The sequence below is a fragment of the Rhinatrema bivittatum genome, chromosome 3 (assembly GCF_901001135.1).
Source record: "Rhinatrema bivittatum chromosome 3, aRhiBiv1.1, whole genome shotgun sequence".
Lineage (NCBI taxonomy): Eukaryota > Metazoa > Chordata > Amphibia > Gymnophiona > Rhinatrematidae > Rhinatrema > Rhinatrema bivittatum.
In genome coordinates, this window is record NC_042617.1 from 182,950,480 (window position 1) to 182,974,946 (window position 24,467).

Sequence of the window (24,467 nt, forward strand, 5' to 3'; positions counted from 1 at the left end):
GTTAAAGCCCCCCCTTACCACCCAGTTCCATATTGCACAAACCCCCTTCCCAAATAGAAAACCAGCCCTGCGCCCTCATTATAAGATAAAAGTAGACTAATAGGGCCCCGCCCCTGTCAAATGCCCACAATTCCAAATGGAAAATAAATCATTAGTGGCCTAGTGACTCCTGAAGGTGGATTCCCCCCCCCCCCCCCCCCCCCAAAGCATCCCAAACCTTAATATCATTAAAACTGGCAATCCGCAAAAGTCGAGGGCCTGGTCTGTGCCATAATCCAAAATGACACTGACCTGACCTTGCCCTTATCGCCCTTCTCGTCCACTCTCCCTAATCCTAATACAATTGTCCATTAAATCTCTGTCCATTTCTTCTGCCTGCAAAGGAGATTCTGCATATCACACTGATATAAATGATCTTGCTTTCCCCTTTTCCAGATTAGTCTACAGTGCCTCCTCTTTACCTTGTAAGCCCTGCAGTTCTGTTGCTTTAATATTATTTTTTATATACAGCATCATTCCTCCTCCTTTTCTTCATACCTTGTCCTTCCTAAATAGATTGTAGCCCAGAATAACCATATCCCTGTCATGGTTTTCCATACACCCTATCTCTATGATAGCTACTACATCAAAGTCAGCTTCTTCCATCACTGTCTCTAAATCCAGAACTTTATTACCCATACTATGGGCATTAATATTCTTACAGTAGCTTTCAAGATGCTGCCCTTTTTTCCCCATCTGTATATAAATGTTAATGTTTTACTTATCTAAGGAATTTTTTTTTACCACCCCTGATGGTCCTAATTTAAATCCCTCTTTAGTAGTTTTGCCAGTTTTTCCCAGAAGATACTTCTCTCCTTTTTCCATAGGTAGACACCATCTCTGCTCAGCAGTCCTTGGAATGCTATTCAATGGTCCAGGAAACTGAAATGCTCTTGTGGACATCATCTATGCAACTATTTCATCATATAAACCAGTGGTTCTCAACCTTTTTTGGCCGGGTCACACCTGATAGATGGTTCTCACATGCGTGACACACTGAACATGTGACTATCACGGGGCTAAATGTAAACATGCACTCTGCATCCACAGGAATCCCCTCAACCCCCAGCAATGAGTGCAGAGCAGATCTAGGGCATTACCCTGTACAACTCGCCATACAAAAAAGATATTCTGGTTCTGATGACATCCCAGTAAAAGCAAAACAAACTCCTTTTACTACCAGGCAAAATAGCCCTCCTTATGAAAAGACAGTAATTTACCACTAATGCATATCCTATTGAGAAAACACAACAAATAAGATTGATACAAATGCCTACATGCTAGTTAAATATTCACCTCGGTCACACACCCTTCACCAAGTACAGAAAAACCACAAATTATAAATATGGTGACAGAAACTGGAATGGAAAACCAAAAAAGCCACTCTGCATGCAGTACGAACCTGGAGAAATGGAACAAGAAATATAGCACCTAACAGACTTTCAGGATTTGCAATAATGCACACAAACTAATCCGCACAAAGTTACACCTGTATTATGGAACACACTAAAACAGATGTACCTACAAATATCAGTAAAAAAAACCCCCTTTAAATAAATAAATAAAAAAAGTAACAATCCTATCTAAGAAATACAACTAGTAAACCAGGCCCTAAACACTAATACATTTCCTATTGGGAAAACAGAATAAGCCAAGCTGCTATATAGCCCCACACAGAAATAATTGTAAAGCTATACTAAAAATGTTACAAAACAGCTTCTGAACAGAATAATATCCAACAATTAAAAACTCATAAAAATTATTAAAACATGTCCAAATACCAATAAAATATTTCAAAACAGCAGACATCGCAAAATACCCAATAATTAAAATGACAGTCAATCAAGAAAAATACATTTAAAAAGCCACCTTTACTTACCCTCTCCAGCAACTCTCCTACTCCTTTCCCTTCCAGGCCAATAGCACTCACCAGAAGCAGCAAGGACTGCTGAAGCTCTGTCCTCACAGTCTTCTTTCTTAGCGCCCATAACCAGTCACTCACACACACACCTCCAATTAGACCCCACGACCAGCCTCGGTCTCTCTCATACCAGTCATCTTCCTGACCAGTCTCTCTCTCACATACGCACACTAGTCATCTTCTTGACCAGTCTCTCTCTCAATCACACTCATGGTCTCTTATATACAAGCTCTCAATCACACACAAATGCTCTCATACCCATTCCCACCAGCTCTTACCCAGGCTTCCATTCACACCTACACACACAAGCTCTCATCCAATCACCCACTCACAGCAGCTCTCAGCCAGGCTTCCATTCACACCCACACACACAAGCTCTCACCCATGCATCCATTCACACCCACAGACACAAGCTCTCACACATGCATTCATTCATACCCACAGACACAAGCTCTCACCCAGGCTTCCATTCATACCCACAGACTCAAGCTCTCACCCAGGCTTCCATTCACACCCACAGACTCAAGCTCTCACCCAGGCATCCATTCACACCCACAGACACAAGCTCTCACCCAGGCTTCCATTCACACCCACACACACATAAGAACTCACCCAAGCACCCATTCACACCAGCTCTCACCCTGGCACCTATTCACACCCACAAACACAAGCTCTCACCATGCATCCATTCACACCCACAGACACAAGCTCTCACCATGCATCCATTCACACTCACAGACACAAGCTCTCACCCAGGCATCCATTCACAACCACACACACAAGCTCTCACCCAAGCACCCATTCACACCAGCTCTCACCCTGGCACCCATTCACACCCACACACACAAGCTCTCACCCAGGCACCCACACACACCAGCTCTCACTCAAGCTCTCGCCCAGGCTTCCATTCACACCCACTCACACACAAGCTCTTACCCAAGCACCCATTCACATCAGCTCTCACCCATGTATCCGTTCACAGCCACAGACAAAAAGCTCTCACCCAAGCACCCATTCACACCAGCTCTCACCCTGGCACCCATTCACACCCACAGACACAAGCTCTCACCCATGCATCCATTCGCACCCACAGACACAAGCTCTCACTTAGGCGTCCATTCACACTCACACACACAATCTCTCACCCATGCATCCATTCACACCCACACACACACAAGCTCTCACCCAAGCACCCATTCACACCAGCTCTCACCCATGTATCCATTCACACCCACAGACACAAGCTCTCACCCAAGCACCCATTCACACCCACACACATAAGAACTCACCCAAGCACCCATTCACACCAGCTCTCACACTGGCACCCATTCACACCCACAGACACAAGCTCTCACTTAGGCACCCATTCACACCCACAGACACAAGCTCTCACTTAGGCACCCATTCACACCCACACACACAAGCTCTCACCCAAGCATCCATTCACACCAGCTCTCACCCAAGCTCCCATTCACACCCACACACACAAGCTCTCACCCAGGCACCTACACACACCAGCTCTCACCCAGGCTCTCACCCAAGCACCCATTCACACCAGCTCTCACTCAGGCTTCCATTCACACCCTCACACACACACAAGCTCTCACCCATGCATCCATTCACACATAGACACACACCAGCTCTCACCCAGGCACTCATTCACACACAGACACACCCACTCTCACCCAGGCACTCATTCACACACAGACACATCCGCTCTCACGCAGGCACTCATTCACACACAGACACACCCACTCTCACCAAAAACATATTCTTTCTTCACTGCAGGGATGTGCTCCAGTTCCGCCGTGGCTTTAATCCGGCGGGTCTTCTTTTTGCGCCACCACGGGAATGGGTTCCCGTGGTGGCCTCAGTCAGGGTCGGGTTTCCTCTTCACTGCCACGGGCTCTGGCGTCCTTGCTTCGTCAGCATCGGGTTTCCTCTTCGCCACCATGGGGATGGGCTCCTGTGGTAGCCTCGGTCGGGGTTGGGTTTCCTCTTCGCCGCCACAGTCTGTGGGGGCCTTGCTTCATTGGAGTTCGAAACTGCTATTTCTCCCATCCCACCCCTGGGCTAGGCGATGCCTGCCTCACTGGCCAATCAAAGGCTTCCTCCCTTCTTCCTACTCCCACTGGTAGGTAGAAGGGAGGAGATTTCGGATTGGCTTGCAAGGGGGCAGGCAGAATGAAGGAGGCTTCCCATTGGGCAATGGGGGTAGGAAGAAAGGAGGCTTCCAATTGGCCCACGGGGCTGGAAAAAGGGAGAAGGGAAGTGCAACGGGCAGTGGGACACCGGGAGACATGACACACCTGCCGGTGTTTGGCGACACACTAGTGTGTCGAGACACACTGGTTGAGAAGCACTGATATAAACAACCTTCCCATCTAACCTTTGACTGGGGATAAAGGAGATCAATGAATATAATTCTTAAGGGATAGATTTTCAAAGATAAATATTTAAATAGGTTAGTTAGATAAAACTTATCCAGCTAACTTACAAGAGATATTGAGCAGCCCGGCTATGCTGCTAAATATCCCTGATGAAATCACTAGTTATCTGGCTAACCTAACTGCATAAGTTTGAATATTGCTGCTTATCTGGATATTTTAGCAGGATAAATACCTTCTCCCCAGATTGCCCATACTTATCCAGCTAACTAGTTAGCCTTGATAAATAGTTATTCAATTAAGTGGCGGCCACTGAACAGGCTGGATATTCAGCTACTGCCATGTAGCTTTATATGTCCCTACATATCCAGCTAAGTAGCAATGACTGTCAGCCTCTAAGTATCTGCCTCCCTCAGTTTGAAGGTTCAGATTAGATCTAATCTGGCTTGTATATTGTATCTGAGGGAAAAGGAATAGTCTGTTGAACCACTGAACTGTTAACCAGGAAAAGTCCTGGGATGTGTGTTCAAGGCTCCTTTTTTGTCACTGATCAGTTTAAACTTGGACAAGTAATGTTATCACCCTTATAAACAGCTGAGATAGGTTAACAATAATAGAACTGGACCTTTTTCCATCTACTCTGTGGAATACTGCATACAGTCAGACATTAGAAATATGCTGCCAAGTAACTCATCCAAGAGGCTATTGTATGTAGGGTAGGTTTCCTGAGACCTGGAAACTAAACAAGTAAATCACTGTGATGCTGTTTCAGTGATAATCTTTGTGTGAACCCTAATGTTAATAATAATAATTTTGTTATAAACACAATATTGATTTTCTTAGTTGTGTAAGGTAGAGCGAAAACAACAATAGGAAAAACTGCAGGGGCTGGCAAAGAGAGAGCATTTTAGAGCAAACTGGAATTGGCTATTGAATACGTTTTCTTGGTTAAGTATCAGAATATCCACAAATACCCAGAACAGCAACATAGAACATCTCCTTATATATGTCCCACTATTAGTTCAAAGGCTTAAAAGACATGAGAGAAATCCATTTTGATTCTTCATTGCCTCAGCCAAAAAAATTGTATTTTCCTAAATGGTTACTGAATAAACAACCATTCTTGGGAGGAAGGAAAAAGAGCAGTTCTCTAGGAATTATTTGCAGGTCATAGTTCATAATATGGAACATTGTCATCGGGCCAACTACTAAGGTTCTGAGATCTAACTTTCTAAAATGCATAAATGTTAATGTAAATAAAGAGAAAAAAATAGAAATACATGCAAATTGATTTAAGGAACAAATTAACAGGGTCATTCATCAAAATGCGCCATAACGCATGTCATAATAATGGTAGTGCAGGCTAGGGATGTGCAGAGGGATGCCATACATTGCATTCGGGATTCATATTCATCAGCGGGCAGATTCGTTGCATTCGGCAAGGGGGCTCCCCGATACGTTTATACGTTAATTCTTATTTGTTTCCCGGCTAAAATTAAATTAACTACAACCTCCCCACCCTCCTGACCCCCCCAAGACTTACCAAAACTCCCTGATGGTCCAGCGGGGGGCCGGGAGCCATCTCCTGCACTTACACCCTCGGCTGCCGGTATTCAAAATGGTGCCGATAGCCTTTGACCTACCTATGTCACAGGGGCTACCGGTGCCATTGGTCAGCCCCTGTCACATGGCCATCAGCACCATCTTGTGCTCCTACTATGTGACAGGGGCTGACCAATGGCACCGGTAGCTCCTGTGACATAGTAAGGGCAAAGGCTATCGGCACCATTTTGATTACTGGCAGCCGATGGCCCGAGTGCGGGAGATCACTCCTGGACCCCCACTGGACCACCAGGGACTTTTTGGCAAGTCTTGGGGGACCCTCCTGACCCCCACAAGCCTTGCCAAAAGTCCAGTGGGGGTCCGGGAGTGACCTCTTGCACTCCGGCCGTCAGCTGCCAGTATTCAAAATGGTGGGGGTCTGGGAGTGATCTCCCGCACTCGGGCCGTCGGCTGCCAGTAATCAAAATGGCGCCGATAGCCTTAGACCTTACTATGTCACAGGGGCTACCGGTGCCATTGATCAGCCCCATCACATGGTAGGAGCACAAGATGGTGCCGATGACCATGTGACAGGGGCTGACCAAAGGCACCGGTAGCCAGCTATCAGCGCCATTTTGAATACCGGCAGCTGAGGGTGTGAGTGCAGGAGATGGCTCCTGGACCCCCCACTGGACCACCAGGGAGTTTTGGTAAGTCTTGGGGGGTCAGGAGGGTGAGGGGTTTGTTTAAATTGGCTCCTTTAGACGGCTGAATAATTCGGCGAAGATTCGTTGTATTCGTGGGGATTTGAGATACATTTCGCTTCCCCGCGAATACAACGAATATGGCCCTATACGTTGCAGATTCCCAATTCGTAGGGATCGAATGCACACCCCTAGTGCAGGCGCGAACACAAATTTCGGGAAGGGGCAGGATTAGGGAGGAATTTTTTCCTGGTGTTAAGATGAGCAATATAACCAAAATGGCAATAACACAATTTGCAATACATTTTTTGAATTGCATTTTTGACATTTCGACTTGGGAGAGGAGAAGGAGAGTGGAGTGGAGCAGAGCAGAGTAGTGTGTGTGTGTGTGAGAGAGAACCTCTGGGGAGGCCCTTACAGTGTGCAACTCTTTATATGCCTATAGGAGGGCCATCTAAAAGCTCGAGGTGAGGTGTTGGTAGTGGTTTAGGTTTTAGGGGCCAGTTTTTCATGCAGAGTGAGACGTACGAACAGCACAGTACACCTCAGTGAAGATTTGATGTCATTTGGAGTGAGGAAAGTCTCACAAAGATGACATTACTACTATGTTCTTTCACCCTAGCTTGATGGACTTAGGATACCATCAAGCTCTAAATGTCTAACTCTGCATGATGAATCCCGTGAAAAAGGGGGCGGGCCTGTGAAAGGCCGCAGCCATTTGCACTGCGGCGGTGCGATTTTGCCGGCCGCAGTGCGGCTGGCTGCAGCCTTTCATAGCAAATATTGACACTGTAAAAGGTTTAACTATTCACCGCGCTACTGCCGGCAGTAATGTTCCTCACATTATCACTGGTAGCAGTGCCGCGGCCGACTCCTCTCCTCCCCGCCCCGATTCCTCTCCTCCCCCTAATTTGCATATCACATGCGAAAAGGCCCTTTTTGCATGCGATATGGCCTTAGGGGTAGATTTTAAAATATTGTGTGATCATGTACTTTTGTTCGCGCACCAGGCGCGAACAAAAGTACGCTGGATTTTATAAGATACGCGCGTAGCCGTGCTTATCTCATAAAATCCAGGGTCGGCGCGAGCAAGGGGGTGCACATTTGTGCAACCTGCGCGCACCGAGCCCAGCGCACGCAGCCTGTTCCCTCCGAGGCCGCTCCGATTTCGGAGCGGCCTCGGAGGGAACTTTCCTTCGCCCTCCCCCCACCTTCCCCTTTTTTCCCCTACCTAACCCACCCCCTCGGCCTATCTAACCCCCCCTTACCTTTGTTGGCAGATTTACGCCTGCTAAAAGCAGGCGTAAATCTGCGCGCGCCAGCGGGGTGCTGGCGCGCCTTCACCCGACCCGAGGGCTGGTCCGGAGGCCTCGACCACGCCCCCGGGCCGGCGCCACGCCCCTGGGCCCGCCCCCGAAACGTCGCAGCACGCCCCTGAAACGCCGCGTTGTTTCGGGAATGCCCCCGACACGCCCCCTCCCTGCCCCTTTTAGAAAGCCCCGGGACTTGCGTGCGCCGGCGGCCTATGCAAAATAGGCGCGGGGTCGGATTTACGCGTGCAGGGCATTTAAAATCCACCCCTTAGTAAATAACCCTTTTTCGCATGCGATATAATGCAAATTTGGGGGAGGGAGGGGTCAGGGCGGGGAGGGGGAGGAGTCAGCCGCGGCACCACTGCCAGCAATAATGTGAGAAACATTATCGCCGGCAGTAGCATGGTGAATAACTACACCTTTTACGGTATTGCTATTCGCTGCGAAAGGCTGCAGCTGGCCCCACTGTGGCTGGTGAAATAGCACCGCCATGGTGCGAACTGCTGCGGCCTTTTGTAGGCCCGCCCCCCCCGCCCTCTTTTTCACGGGATTCATCATTCCGCGAGGAATGATGAATCCTGCCCTTACACACATGGGCACAGAGAGGCAAACATTCCACACCCAGACAGATACAGAGAAAAACAGATACCTCATGCCCTGGCAGACATAGACACGCCTCACTGACAGAGAGTGAAACAAATACCCAGACTGCAATAGATAGACACAGAGACCCAGACCCAGACACTCCACAGAGAGACATAAACTCAAAACCCAGACAGGCACAGTGACTTAGACATACTACAACTAGGCAGTAAAGCAGACACACCATCCCCAGACAGACACCCCACAGATGCAGGAGAGGCATAGACACACCATACCCAGACAGATCAACAAAAGCAGAAATACTGCACCCAGACACAGAGAGAGGCATAGGCAGACAGACCATATCAGACTCAGAGTCACAGATCAAACACAGAGACCAAAGCACACCAGACAAACACAGAGGCACACACTCCACACCACACCCAGACTCACGGGCCACACACCACAATGGTAAGGGCTGGACAATTTTTCAAAACCTTTTTTTACTATTTCACTATTTTTTTTTCTTATATTTATCTTTATATTTTCTTAGTTTGCTCATATTTTTTATTTTCCCATGTTTTGATTTGTATAACTTAATTTTTTTACACTCTTGGCCTTTATTCTTCCTTCCCCACCTCTTAATTCTCTCTGTCCTCTTTGTTCCCCTCTCTGACCCCTATTTTACAACTTCTTTTTCCCCGGGCAGGTAACAGCTGTGATTTCTCTCCCTGAGTAGTGTGACCTAGTACTAGCAGGGCTTCCTGAGTTGCGGAATATTGCAGTTCTGCTCCCTTGTCCAATTCTGCCTCAGAGTAAGTGGCTCCCTGCCCAGGAACACCACAGCAGGAGCAGCTAAGCCATGGCATGCATACAATGATATCACTATGTTCTGGCAGCTTCTTTCTTCCTGAGCGTGCAATGCCTCCATGGCACCGATATTCAACAGTGTAGCCATTTTTTTCTTCCCTGATTGAGCAGCCAGTGTGCCCTTTTCAGGACGATTCAGCCCCCCCCCGGGGTCTCTCGCCCCAGTTTGCTCACCCCTGGTCCTAGTAGAACACTAAAGATTGCATGCCAAATTAATGATGATTTTGACTCCATTAATCAGTGAATAATTCTACCTGTATCATGAGATGAAATTGTTAATGCAAGCTTACACTTTTATATGCATGTATTTCACGATAAATAGATGTCCTCAAATATAACTATTCTGACTTGAGAGTTTTCTCCTTACAGTTTATTGAAAAGAATGAGGTCCATATTCAAAAGCCGTTTAGTTGCACAATGTAATTGTTAACCGTCTAAGTGCCTGATTCACTAAAGGGACAATTTTAAAAAGGGCGCAGGTGTCCATGTGCGCGTGGACTGGGAGAGAAATTCCCTAATCCACTAGCGAATCTTCCTCCCTTTTCCCGTCTCTGCCCCAACCCCTAAACTCCCCCTAACTAATCTTTTTTTTCAATTTTAGAACTTACCTGGTCTCACAAGCAAGCCCGCCCCCACCTCCACCCCTGCCCTGCCCAGACCCCACCCCACCCCACCCCCGCGCCTCCCCCGGCCTGCCCTGTTTCCAAAACCCAGCTCTTCTGTGCATACCAGGAGATATGCGTGTGGTCAGGCCACTTTGAAAATGTGCTTGGGGTTTTAAAACTGACCTTTAAGGGTTTCTCTCCATAGATAAAAAATTGGAGAAAAACCTTAATGAATCTGGCCCTAAATGGCTTACCCGGCTATATTCAACTCTTATCTGGCTAAATTCTAGCCTGGTAACTATAATTTAGCTGGAAAAAATGGGGCGTTTCAGGGGCTTTCCAGATATTATCTGCCTAGGTTAGCTGGATAACTTTAGACCTGCTTCAGAGCAGGCCTAACGTTATCCAGCCTCATATGACAGGATACCTCGCTGCTTACCCGGATATCTTCAGAGATATCTGGGTAAGTAGTGCATCTTAAGGGAAAAAAAACCTATAAGTCGCAGGCATCCTAGCCAAATGCCTACCCCCCCCCCCCCCCCCCCCCAATATGGATCTACATCTTTCCCCACTCTCTGGTACCCAAAACTTGCCCTGAATGTTTAAAACTTTGAAACTTGCAAAATTTCAAATAATGCTGGAAACGTACTTTTATACCAAACAGTACGCTTCAGCATTATTACCTACATAACATTGGATGCATTATAGACTAATGCTGGAAGCAGCTGGATCACTGAAAACACACATTCCATGTCAAATGGACCAATTTAGAAAATCAGCCATGCTCGACCTCCTTTAAATTAAATAAAATTTTCTGTGGATGTTCACTGGGGCCTCAAACAAAATTATGCAAGTATGTGGTGTTTTTAAAAATGTCATTGTTTTTTTTCTCAGTTTTAGTATGTACTATTTTACAGTAGTAATGTGCACTAAAACTGCACCACCCAAATATACAGAAGCTCCCCTGAGCATTCCTCCTCCTCCTACTATTTAACATTTCTATAACACTACACGACATACGCAGCACTGTACAAATATACAAGAAGATAATCCTTTACCATCCTTGAGCACTCCTAGAACCCTTTCCAGCTTACCTGCAATGATATAGGTCTAAAGAGAGGCAAGAGATCCCTGTTCGCTCTTGCCCTGTCACTCTGGTATTTATAAATAATGCTGGTTGACTTGAGACTGTTGCCATTATAAAGTACAGTAAATGTTTTCTTGAAAATTGCCGTCCCATTTACTTAAGAACATAAGAAAATGCCATACTGGGTCAGACCAAGGGTCCATCAAGCCCAGCATCCCGTCTCCAACAGCGGCCAATCCAGGCCATAAGAAACTGGCAAGTACCCAAAAAAGTCTATTCCATGTTACCATTGCTAATGGCAGTGGCTATTCTCTAAGTGAACTTAATAGCAGGTAATGGACTTCTCCTCCAAGAACTTATCCAATCCTTTTTTAAATACAGCTATACTAACTGCACTAACCACATCCTCTGGCAACAAATTCCAGAGTTTAATTGTGCGTTGAGTAAAAAAGAACTTTCTCCGATTAGTTTTAAATGTGCCCCATGCTAACTTCATGGAGTGCCCCCTAGTCTTTCTACTATCCGAAAGAGTAAATAACCGATTCACATCTACCCGTTCTAGACCTCTCATGATTTTAAACACCTCTATCATATCCCCCCCCCTCAGCCGTCTCTTTTCCAAGCTGAAAAGTCCTAACCTCTTTAGTCTTTACTCATAGGGGAGCTGTTCCATCCCCTTATCATTTTGGTAGCCCTTCTCTGTACCTTCTCCATCGCAATTATATCTTTTTTGAGATGCGGCGACCAGAATTGTACACAGTACTCAAGGTGCAGCCTCACCATGGAGCGATACAGAGGCATTATGACATTTTCTGTTTTATTCACCATTCCCTTTCTAATAATTCCCAACATTCTGTTTGCTTTTTTGACTGCCGCAGCACACTGAGCCGACGATTTCAATGTGTTATCCACTATGACACCTAGATCTCTTTCTTGGGTTGTAGCACCTAATATGGAACCCAACATTGTGTAATTATAGCATGGGTTATTTTTCCCTATATGCATCACCTTGCACTTATCCACATTAAATTTCATCTGCCATTTGGATGCCCAATTTTCCAGTCTCACAAGGTCTTCCTGCAATTTATCACAATCTGCTTGTGATTTAACTACTCTGAACAATTTTGTGTCATCTGCAAATTTGATTATCTCACTCGTCGTATTTCTTTCCAGATCATTTATAAATATATTGAAAAGTAAGGGTCCCAATACAGATCCCTGAGGCACTCCACTGTCTACTCCCTTCCACTGAGAAAATTGCCCATTTAATCCTACTCTCTGTTTCCTGTCTTTTAGCCAGTTTGCAATCCACGAAAGGACACCACCACCTATCCCATGACTTTTTACTTTTCCTAGAAGCCTCTCATGAGGAACTTTGTCAAACGCCTTCTGAAAATCCAAGTATACTATATCTACCGGTTCACCTTTATCCACATGTTTATTAACTCCTTCAAAAAAGTGAAGCAGATTTGTGAGGCAAGACTTGCCCTGGGTAAAGCCATGCTGACTTTGTTCCATTAAACCATGTCTTTCTATATGTTCTGTGATTTTAATGTTTAGAACACTTTCCACTATTTTTCCTGGCACTGAAGTAAGGCTAACCGGTCTGTAGTTTCCCGGATCGCCCCTGGAGCCCTTTTTAAATATTGGGGTTACATTTGCTATCCTCCAGTCTTCAGGTACAATGGATGATTTTAATGATAAGTTACAAATTTTTACTAATAGGTCTGAAATTTCATTTTTTAGTTCCTTCAGAACTCTGGGGTGTATACCATCCGGTCCAGGTGATCTGCTACTCTTCAGTTTGTCAGTCAGGCCTACCACATCTTCTAGGTTCACCGTGATTTGATTCAGTCCATCTGAATCATTACCCATGAAAACCTTCTCCATTACGGGTACCTCCCCAACATCCTCTTCAGTAAACACCGAAGCAAAGAAATCATTTAATCTTTCCACGATGGCCTTATCTTCTCTAAGTGCCCCTTTAACCCCTCGATCATCTAACGGTCCAACTGACTCCCTCACAGGCTTTCTGCTTCGGATATATTTAAAAAAGTTTTTACTGTGAGTTTTTGCCTCTACAGCCAACTTCTTTTCAAATTCTCTCTTAGCCTGTCTTATCAATGTCTTACATTTAACTTGCCAATGTTTATGCTTTATCCAATTTTCTTTATGGGGGGAGGTAATTAAGACAGATCTCTTTATTAATTGCTATGATATTTTCTTGAAAAATCAACTTATTATACTTTATCACATTCAACAAGGAAGCATGAATTCAGAATATTCATTTTCCATCAACTTAGAAAAAGAGGGGGAAAAAAAGGAATTGGATTTATTTGGCAACCAACACAGGTCCTGACTTTTATGGTCTAGTATACTGATATGCAGACATAATGAAAAAAACACAAGATTGCTTCTACAGCCAAGTCCAAAATGAGTTTCTCTTGCTTATTCACTTTTTATTTTCTAGTGAAATGCAGATCTTCTGAAACCTATCTATAGGAAAATATTTCAAAATGGCTTCCCATCTGTTCTTTCATTTCTGAATGTAAAAGCTGAGGCAGTCACATTTGTTGTTTGAGATTTCCAGACAATTTGAGTGCATTGAGTTTTATATTTGTTTACAGCTATTCTGCAATATAATTTTTCATCTTACTGTCCTGTTTTGTGTGAATAACTGTAGATTATCCCTGCATTCTGATCACTTAAACCATTTATATTTCAATATCAACATAATTTCCATTCTACTGTGAATTTAGAAGGAAGAATGAAGACATCATTAAGCATCATATCTGCCACACTGATGATTATAATGAGCATTTCCACCATGGCCTTTTGTCATTGCAGTTGCAGTGCTGCATCATAGTGCTGTACCTATAGGTATCACAAAGAATGTTGATTGCCTTCACCTTATTATAATGAAGATTTCAAAACATGTTGCCTGTCCAACCTAGAATTATTTACTTTGTAGGATAACTCAAGGGGGCAGGGGAGGCGGGATTAACAGCGTGATGCAGATTTTGTTTTGAAGTTATATTTGCCTTCATGACCACAGGAATATAAATGCAATGTTCTCGGTGAAAAATAGTGTATTCCATGCAATTCTGACCTTTTCAATATTCTAAATTTGATAAATAGCTGATTAATTTCTTCTGGTTAAGTCAGTAATGTTTTGAAGGCAAGATGTAATAAGTAAAATGCAAGCACATTCTAGAATTTTGAGAGTAGTGATACAATTCTGTAAGTGACAGTAAATTATGGAAATATATTTACTAGAATGCATGTGTTATTCTATCACAAGATTGATATAAAAAATATGCCTTTAAATGAATCCCACTTTCATAACAAGAACACTGATGTAGCAAGGAAATGTTTCAATTTTCTTTTTAATATCCATCTAAACTCAGATCAAGATGGTGATTCCATCCTAGTATTACTGGATCATTCTGCAGCCTTTAACTTGATTGATCACAGCCTCTTGATTCAATGCATAGAGAATACTGGCATCGACTTTACTGCCCTTAGGTGGTTCCAATTTTTTCTGTCCAACAGAAATCAATCTATCATGTGGGCCAATGAACAGTCCACTCCTAAAAATCTAATTTGTAGAGTACCTTGGGTCTCTGTTCTTTCCTTGATTCTCTTCATCATCTACATCGAACCTATCTGTGACCTGATTCTAGTCTTCAACATTGAATGTCACCTGTATGTGGATGACAACCAACTTTGCATTAAACTCATATCTGACCAATCCTCTCCCATTGCACATCTAAACAGCTTTCTGAAAGCAGCAGTCCAATGGCTCAGCAACTATAAACTCAAACATAATTCCTACAAATGTAAATTCCTCTGGTTAAGCCTATAATCCATACCCTCCCTACCAGGAACCCCCCTCCAGTTCAAAGGCACTGTATGAAGCCTCAGGGTCAACTTGATCCTAACCTCATTATGAAAGCCCATGTATCGAAAGTGGTGAAAAACTCATTTATGTACTTCCACCAGATCCGGCCACTATGCTTTACTTCAACCAGTACAACCTTGCATCAGTTATCCACATAGGTGATGGAAAGGGAGGGAGTGCAGAGGGGCCATAGTCACCTCCAAAATTTGGGCTACTGCCAGCAACAACTGCACCCCTCTCCCATTCTAAATGGGATGATGATAGGCCTGCGGGGCAGAAGATGACCCGGTAGATGGGGTGTGAGGGAAGAGAAGGAAAGGAGTGAGAGAGAGAAAACAGTCATATTTTTATGATTTTATGCTTGTTCTTTTGGAATCCACCTTGAAATAGCTTTTATGAAAAGTGTGGCCAATAAGTTTTAATAAATTCAAATTCAAAATAAGAATGTGTGTGTGTGTAAAGGAGATGGGCTGGATGGGTCAGTGAGTGAGAGACAGAGTCTGGTTTGTTGCGTTTTCCAGTTCAGTTTTTGTCTGCATGTTTCTGTTTGAATTTCATGGTCTCTTTATTGTGTATTTGGTGAGGGACTGTCTGTATTCTGCATGTGTGACTGAGGTGAGGTATTCTACTGTGTAGTTTCTGTGTAGGGATCTATAGCAGCCTGGCTTGTTCTGTTTTCCTAATAGGATGTGTATTGGTGTTTTAGGGCCTGAAGTAATATTTACAGTGTTGCATTTTCATGGATAGGGGTCTTACTCTTTGAATACTGGCAGTTAGTGTTTTTTTGGTATGGGAGCTTTAGTATATTGTAATTGTAGTTCAGTTTACATATGGCTTTCTGAGGGCCAAGCCCAAACCCAACATACTTTAAAACAAGTCTGATACCATATGGATTCCAATTGTCTTTTGCAGGGTTTCCTCATTGGCACCACAACAGTGTATATTAGAGATGTGAATCGTGTCCTCGATCGTCTTAACGATCGATTTCGGCTGGGAGGGGGAGGGAATCGTATTGTTGCCGTTTGGGTGTGTAAACTATCGTGAAAAATCGTTAAAATCGTGAGCCGGCACACTAAACCCCCCTAAAACCCACCCCGACCCTTTAAATTAAATCCCCCACCCTCCCGAACCCCCCCCAAATGCTTTAAATTACCTGGGGATCCGGCGGTGGTCCAGAACGGCGGGGGTTCCGGACCGCCGCTGAACGACCTCCTGCACTCGATCTCCTGCCGGCACCATTTTCCGTACGAAAACGATTCGCGGCAAGAAATCGCTCCCAGAACCCCGCTGGACTCCCAGGAAACTTTTGGCCAGCTTGGGGGGGCCTCCTGACCCCCACAAGACTTGCCAAAAGTCCAGCGGGGGTCCGGAACGACCTCCTCCGTCGAATCGTTTTTGTCTATGGCCGCCGCCATTTTGCGGTGGCCATTTTGAAAAATGGCGCCGGCTGAAGACAACACGCTTCTATTGAGGGGGCCGTTCCGGACCCCCGCCGTTCTGGACCACCGCCGGATCCCCAGGTAATTTAAAGCCTTGGGGGGGGGGGGGTTCGGGAGGGTGGGGGATTTAATTTAAAGGGTCGGGGGTGGGTTTTAGGGGGTTTTAGTGTGCCGGTTTTCCTGCCCTCCCCCTTCCACCGATCTACGATTTTTTAACGATAAATCGGGGGAATTGGTATTGTATCGTGGCCCTAACGATTTTTTGACGATTTAAAATATATCGGACGATATTTTAAATCGTCAAAAAACGATTCACATCCCTAGTGTATATAAATATAATATATATGTTATTGTAAGCGATAATTTTACCTCAGAAGATTGTACTTTGAATGTCTTTTTTTTGTATAATATCTTTATTCAGTTTACCAAAGAAACAGATAAACAGCAGCAGATGAACATCCCAGGCCCAGAATGTCCTTTTTCATGTAAAATCTGCTATTATAAATGCATAATTATTAATTGTGTATGCTCAGAGGGGCTGCCCACAAGGCTGTAAGATTGATGTAGGGTACCTAATGCTCTTGCATCGATCCTGGGAGAGTTAATCACACACAAGCCCTCACCATTCACTCATCTCCCACTTCCCCAGGGATAACATATCGAGGTTGGATGTTATTTTTACGCAGGCAAGTGGTGCCCAAACAATTAGGACTGTTCTGTATCTTTAGACCTAATTTTCTTGGTTTCTGATTACTTCTCTTGGTACTCAATGATCTTCTTTCTCCATACATAGTACAGAATAGTCGCTTAATACTGACACGTTTATTTGTAATGCTGTTTCTCAAGGGTAGCCAACCCTGCCTGCAGGCATAAAGAAGACCCTAGTGGTTTTCTAGTATCAAGTATTTTATTAGTAGGTCTGGGAATGAATAATTCTAATCTAGGCAAAGAATGTACATAAGAAAGAATGACATGACTGTAAACATGAGAAAGTTTTATTTATTGCTTTAATTCCTCCACCTCCTGCTCTTTGTATACTCCTCCTTGTTCACCCTCCCTGTTCATTGTAATTTCTGCCTTTAAAGTTACATTGTAAACCGGTATGATGTATGCATACTAATACCGGTATATAAAAGTTTTTAAATAAAAATAAATAAATAAATAAATTGGTGCTAGGGATGGAGTTGGGGTAGAACTAGGAGTGGAGCTTGGCTGCCCCCCCTCCCCCCCCAACCAAAAAGGCGTTCCACTGTCCCTGGTTATCCATGCACTAATTACTGTCGTTTAGATTACTGTAACTCTCTTCTGAATGGTGTCTCCCAGATCTGCTTGAAACTACAACTTTTGCAAAACACCACAGCCAGAATCCTGGTAGAGGCCAAAATTGTCAAACCACGTAACACCCATCGCCAAAGATTACATTGGCTATTGATTGAAACCGGGATTAAATTCCAAACCTTCTGCTTTGTCTTCAAATATGTGAACAAACAGGGCCCAGATTATCCATCTTCTTGCCTTCTACAGCCCAGCTAGAAAGCTCTGATCTTCACAAAAGGCAAACAACACGATGGATGTCATAATACCTCTAATTCTCTCCATGGTGAGACCGCATCTTGGAATACTGTGTGCAATTCTGGTTGCAGCATCTCAAAAAAGATATAGTTGCACTGGAGAAAGTACAGAGAAGGGCGACCAAAATGATAAGTAGCATGGAATGGCTGCCCTATGAGATAAGGCTAAGGAAGTTAGGGCTGTTCAGTTTGGAGAAGAAGCGACTGAGGGGGGATATGATAGAGGTCTACAAAATCATGAAAGGACTTGATCAAGTTAATGTAAATCAGTTATTTACTCTCTCAGATAATAGAAGGACTAGGGGGCACGCCATGAAGTTAGCAAGTAGCTCATTTCAAACAAATCAAAGAAAATTCTTTTTCACTCAGCACATGGTTAAGCTCTGGAATTCATTGTCAGAGGATGTGGTTACAGCAGTTAGTATAGCTGAATTTAAAAAAAGGTTTGGATAAGTTCCTAGAGGAAAAATCCATAAACTGCTTTAATTATTAAGCAATAGTAGTGTTACGATGCTGCTTGCGGAGCCCATCCTGCGAGCAGCCTCTCACCTCTGCGTTGGTCGGGCCGGCCCTCAACCATCCTTCCCAGCCTGCCGCTGCAGGACACTTCTTCTTGTGGCCTAGTCTGACCCGGACCGCCGCTGCCGCTCTTTGCGGCCCAATGGAACATGGAACATGGGTCATCAGGAACATCAGGACATGGAACGTCAGGAACTTGGAACATCAGGAACATCAGGACATGGAACAGGCGACGAAGGAACTCTGACGAGGAACATCAGACAAAAGAGACTAGGAACATCTAACGAAGAGCCATCTAGATACCAGAAGACCATGGAAGACCTTGACCGGAGGGAGACCACAGGCAACTGTGAGATCCGATACGAAGGCCCTGAGGAAAGGAAGCTGAGCCCTTTTATAGGGCTGGACAAGGCACAGGCTGAAGATGTAATCTGTTAGGGCCACGAGCTTTTCCCACCGCTGGCCCTTTAAATGTTACACTGAGGCCCGGGGACAGGCAGAAGCAGGCAGTGGCATTGGCTGCATCCCTGCCGTGTGACTGAAGCAACGGCAGCAGCACCAGGGCTGCAAGGATGAGGTGTCCGATGAGCGGAGTGCATGAGGAGGGGTATAGAGAGAGATAAGAGAGGAGAGGTAGTGAGGTGTTATAGAGTAAAGGTATTTGTAGGTGAGAAAGTAGGGATGTGCATTCGTTTTAGACGAAAAAGGAAATATAGACTATATTTCCTATTTTGTCGCGGTTCGGGGGGCCCTGAAACGATAGGAAAACCCATGAAATTTCGTGTGGTTTTCTTATTGTTTTGGGGGGGGGGAGGGGGGGTGAAGAAAGGGCACACAGAAAAAAAACCCCAAACCCACCCCTACCCTTCAGATCTAATTATTTACAATCCCCCACCCTCTGACCCCCCAAAAACTTCCCTAAAGTCCCTGGTGGTCCAGCGGGGGTCCCCCTCCTGGGCTGTCAGCTACCACTAATCAAAATGGCGCCAATGGCCCTTTGCCCTTACCATGTGACAGGGGCTATTGGTGCCATTGGCCGGCCCCTGTCACATGGTAGGAGCAATGGATGGCCCTGATATTATAAAAGCTACACAAGTTCGTAGAAAAAATTGTCTTCAGTACAGGGAAAAAGTATTGGAAAAAGGAGGTTGCTTTAATCTGAAATATCCATGCAAGTGTATTATAAAACTGAATGGTAATATCTACCTATTTACAGATCCAATAGATCTTAAAAACCTTCTTGCAATCTAATGACCGGAATAGAGTAGTAGAAGGATTTAAACAATGCATAATTACCTTTAGAAGTACCGTTCATTTAGAGTTGTATTTCACTTCTATTTTTCCTTATACTATAGTAATTAATGACATGATGGATAGGATTTCAACTATTGTAGTTTTAGTCTGTAAGATTGTCATTTTTGCTAATTTATGTAATGTTATATTTTATTTGTTGTAATTATTGGAAACAATAAATAAAGAATTAAAAAAAAAGAAGCAAAAGGGAGAAGGAAGATGGGATGATAAATGTTGCTTATAAAGATATTGAACAGAACTGGTCCCAACACTGATCCTTGTGGCACTCCATTTAACACTGTTCTCTCTTCAGAGTAGGTTCCATTTACCATTACACACTGTCTTCTATCCATCAACAGTTTGTAATCCATGCTACCATCTTGGCGCTCACTCCCAAGCTTCTCATTTTATTCACAAGTTTCCTATGCGGGACCATATCAAAAGCTTTGCTGAATTCCAAGCAGATCACATTGAGTGCTCTTCTTCAATCCAATTCTTTACTCACCCAATCAAAAAAGTTAATCAGGTTTGTCTGACAGAACCTTCCCCTGGTGAATCCATGCTGCCTCAGATCCAGAAGCCCTCCTGATTTTAGATAGTTCACTATACTTTCCTTCAGCAGAGTTTCCATTAATTTTTTCACTACTGAGGTGAGGCTAACTGGCATGTAGTTTCCAGCCTCCTCTCTGCTACTATTCTTGTGAAGTGGGGCCACAACTGCTCTTCTCCAAACTTGTGGCACAACTCCTGTTTCCAGGGATCAGTGGACCTGCTAGCACATCTCTGAGCTCCATTATTATCCTGGAATGAACATCATCCATCCCCATGACCTTGTCCACTTTCAGTTTTCCTAGCTCTTCCCATACATTCTCTTCTGTAAACAGAGTTTAATCTACTCCATCCTCATCTACGGTCTTCTCCACCAGCAACAGGGTCTTCATTAATAAACATCGAACTGAAGTATTTGTTTAATATTTCCGCCATTTCTTCATCTCTCTTCAGACAGTGCTCCTTGTCACCTTCCAATTTCACTATACCACTTTGGGTCTTCCTTCTTTCTTTGATATATTTGAAAAATGTTTTGCCACTTCGCTTTACCTTTTTGGCAATCCTTTCTTCCGCTTGACCTTTTCCTTTCCTGATTTCTTTCTTTGTCTCCCTCAGTTTTAACAGATATTCTTCCTTGTGTTCCTTTTTAAAGATCCTTTATACTTCTTGAACGCTGCTCTTTTTGCCCTAATTTATTCAGCCATCTCCTTTGAGAACCAGATCAGGTTCTTTTTCCTCTTACTCTTGTTTACTTTTCTAACATATAGATTTGTTGCCTTTGTAATAGCTCCAGTTTGGCCCACTGTTGTTCCACCGTGCCCATTTTTTTCACAGTCTTCCAGTTCTTCCTCCAGGTATGTACGCATTTTCACAAAGTCTGTATATGTGAAATTCAAAGCTCAGGTCTTTGTGTGACTTTTCTGTATTCTATTCATGATATCAAACCATACCATCTGATGATCACTGGTGCTCAGGTGAACCCCTACCCGAACATTATAGACATTATCCCCATTAGTGAGCACTAGGTCGAGTATCACACCCTCCCTCATAGGTTCCATTATGATCTGTTTGAGCAGAGCCTCTTGAAGGGCATCCACTATCTCTCTACTTTTTGTAGATTCCGCAGAAGGGATGCTGTAGTCCACATCAGGTAGATTAAAATCTCCAATGTGCAACACTTCACCCTTCTTTCCCACCTTTTGGATGTCCTCTATCAGATCTCTCCAGTTCTTGTGTTTGAGTTGGAGGTCTATAGATCACACCAGTAAAAATGGAAGCACCATCTTCTTTTTTTTAAGAATGGTCCATAATGCTTCTTCCTTATCCCACACCTCTTGCAATTCAATTGTTTGGATATTGTTTTTGACATAAAGAGCTACTCTTCCCCCTTTTCTGTTATTGCCCGGGATTTCAGTATCCCAATCATGAGACTCAGTGAACCATGTCTCTATAACAGAAACAATGTCCAATTCTGCCTTCACCATTAGGGCCTGCCTGTCTGGGATTTTATTGCTTGGATTATGAGCATTTGTGGTTATAGCTTTCCAGCTGCTCTTCCTAGTCACCTTTTCTGTTTTTTTTTTTAACTGATTGATTTTGTTACTTTCTTTTCCCACTTCCTGTATTGCTTGGGGATGACATGGCTAATTTCACTGGCCACCTCATGCAATTCCTCTTTTCCTAGTTTAAATGCCTGTAAATGTATGATCTCAATTTATCACTTAGCATCCTCTTTCTTGCCACAGTCAAATGTAGGCCATCCTTACTATATAACCTTTTATTGCTTCATACAGGGCCCCAGCCTCCAATATATCCAAAACTACTTTTATTATTGAGCCAGGAATTGAAATTATCTATATGGCATAGCCTTTCTGTTATGCATCCCGGCTGTGCTGGGCCCATGCCCGGGTCCACTCGCCCCAGGAATCCAGCTGCCAGCTCTGGTACACCTTTGCTTGTGATGGTGGGCAGCCGCTTCCATCCCCGAGCACCTGCAGCCACCTCTGCCACTTCTGACTCCTGCGCGGTTCCTCCTTGCGCCTGGTGGGCTTTCCCGCACGGGCCACGGAGTGACGCCACCGCCCTGCTTCCTCTGGGCTATGGCTTAGGCGTGCGCGACTCACACACTTTTAAAGGGGCCGCGATGGGAAAGTAGCCTGTGGCCCCGGATGATGACATCACTGGGCCTCTGTTTAAAAGGCAGGGCCCAGCCACTTGTTCCCTGCCTTGGCAACAGGTCTCCACGATTGCTCATGTACTAGTTGCTTGTTCTTGGTTCCTGTTCCTGTCATCGTTCCTGTCTCCTGTTCCTGTCGTTGTTCCTAGTTCCTGTTCCTGCGTCTGTTCCTTTCACCCTCGGACTGATTCTCTGGTATTGACCCCTGCTTCACCTGGACTGCGCCTGGGCTGATTCTCTGGTATTGACCCCTGCTTCGTCTGGACTATGCTTGATCTGATCTTCTGGCTCTGACCTCAGCTCTGCTTCTGGTACTGTGCTTTATTGCCACCTTCCCTGACTCCAGCTTGCCTTGGACTCTCCTTGTTTCCTACGGACCTGGCCTCTCAGGCTTCGGCCTATCTTTACCTGGACGCCCCCTGCTATCCTCTGTACCTGTTGGCATCTGGGTCTTTGAAACCCTGCCTCATCCGAACCATCCTCGGCCCTCCAATACCTCTGCTGGTTCCTGGCGTGCCCTTGTCTACAACAACTGGGAGTTGTCACACAGAGGCCCACCTAAATCCAACCGGCCCCGGCACCTGAGGGCTCAACCTAAGGGGAGCGTGGGCTGGTATTGGCAAAGCTCCAGTTGGTCTCCATTTCCTAGCCTGCTCCACCACGTGACGGTGGAGACTCATAGGGCTTGCCCTGCGGGTAGCGTCAACCCCACCTCAGGCCAAGGGTCCACCATCAGCGCAACACTTTCTTTTCTGCTTCCATGAACAAGTAATACTTCAGAAAAAGGAATAGTCTTAGCTATGTATCTAATCCTCTTCCCTAAATTTTGGAAATCTTTCTGTACCTCAAGGATACCATTTCTAATAAGGGCATTGGTCTCCAGATGGATATTTGATATTTGAATATCTTTTTTCTTCTTTATTTGCATTGACTATCTGATTGGTAGTTCTGCTTGCTGAGGATCCTGGAAGGCATTTAACTGTTTTGTCCCCATCAAAATGGTTTTCCAAATTGGTTCCTGATGACCAAGTCCCCAGGAGAAGGTGCTTCCTCTTATGACATTTAATAATGTTTAAGGGTTTTGGGGAGACTACATCCCTTTCAGATATCGCTTCTTTTTCTGTTGCTGGATCTTCTTCGTTATCCAATGCAGAAAATTTATTATGTAAGGGTAAATGTGTGTGGTTGGGGGGGGGGGGGGGGGAAGGAGTGTCTCTTTATCCAGGTCTTATTCTGCCAGAGCTCACAGTAATCAATTTATTTCTAGATTTCTGAATCCTGGACATATGACTTCTCTGTGGGAATGGGAGGGGGGGGGGGGGGTTATTCAGGATGCTGCCAGTTGGAGAAATCGGGTGCCATATAGTCCCATGCCTTGTTTTACTAGAGCCCAGTGTAAACCATTTATTCTTGGGATTCTGAATCTTCTGTGGAAGCTGGGGAAGATAATTTAGTTGCATCAAGATAGGAGAGGTTTTTGAAACCTGAATAATTATTATTCACTTAACAAAGTCCTTAGAAGAGTTATTAAGAAGAAACACCCTAGGGGTGAGCGGGTGTTCTATGGAGGGATACAATTCAACTCTGCCTTTCTGGGTCTGAAGTCTTCCAGAACGTGCATGTCCATCCCCCCCTTAACACCTTGCCCTTGACCATGCTGCTATAGACTGTGCTCATATAATACTGCACAGTTAGAAAATGTACTATCTGTGAAAATAATTTAACAGGGTAATGGATTCCTTCTTTCCTGTATAGAATAATCTTACTCAGACTCACTACCTTTTTATAAAATTCTTTATTTATTCAATTTTTTTCTTTTACAAATTTGAAAACATGATTACAATATAGGAAATTTAACAATTATACTGTAGAAATTTTAACATAAATCATTCAAAATGAAGCCATACCATCAAATTATAATTATTCAATTTGTATTTAAACAAGAGCCATTTTTATAAAGAAACTTAAG

The 24,467-nt window shown here is 44.3% G+C and overlaps 1 protein-coding gene across 3 annotated transcripts in view; it reads left to right on the forward strand.

Moving 5' to 3' along the window:
* RGS7 (regulator of G protein signaling 7) overlaps positions 1–24,467 on the forward strand; it is an 883,903-nt gene that overhangs the window by 186,573 nt on the left and 672,863 nt on the right. The window lies entirely within an intron of this gene.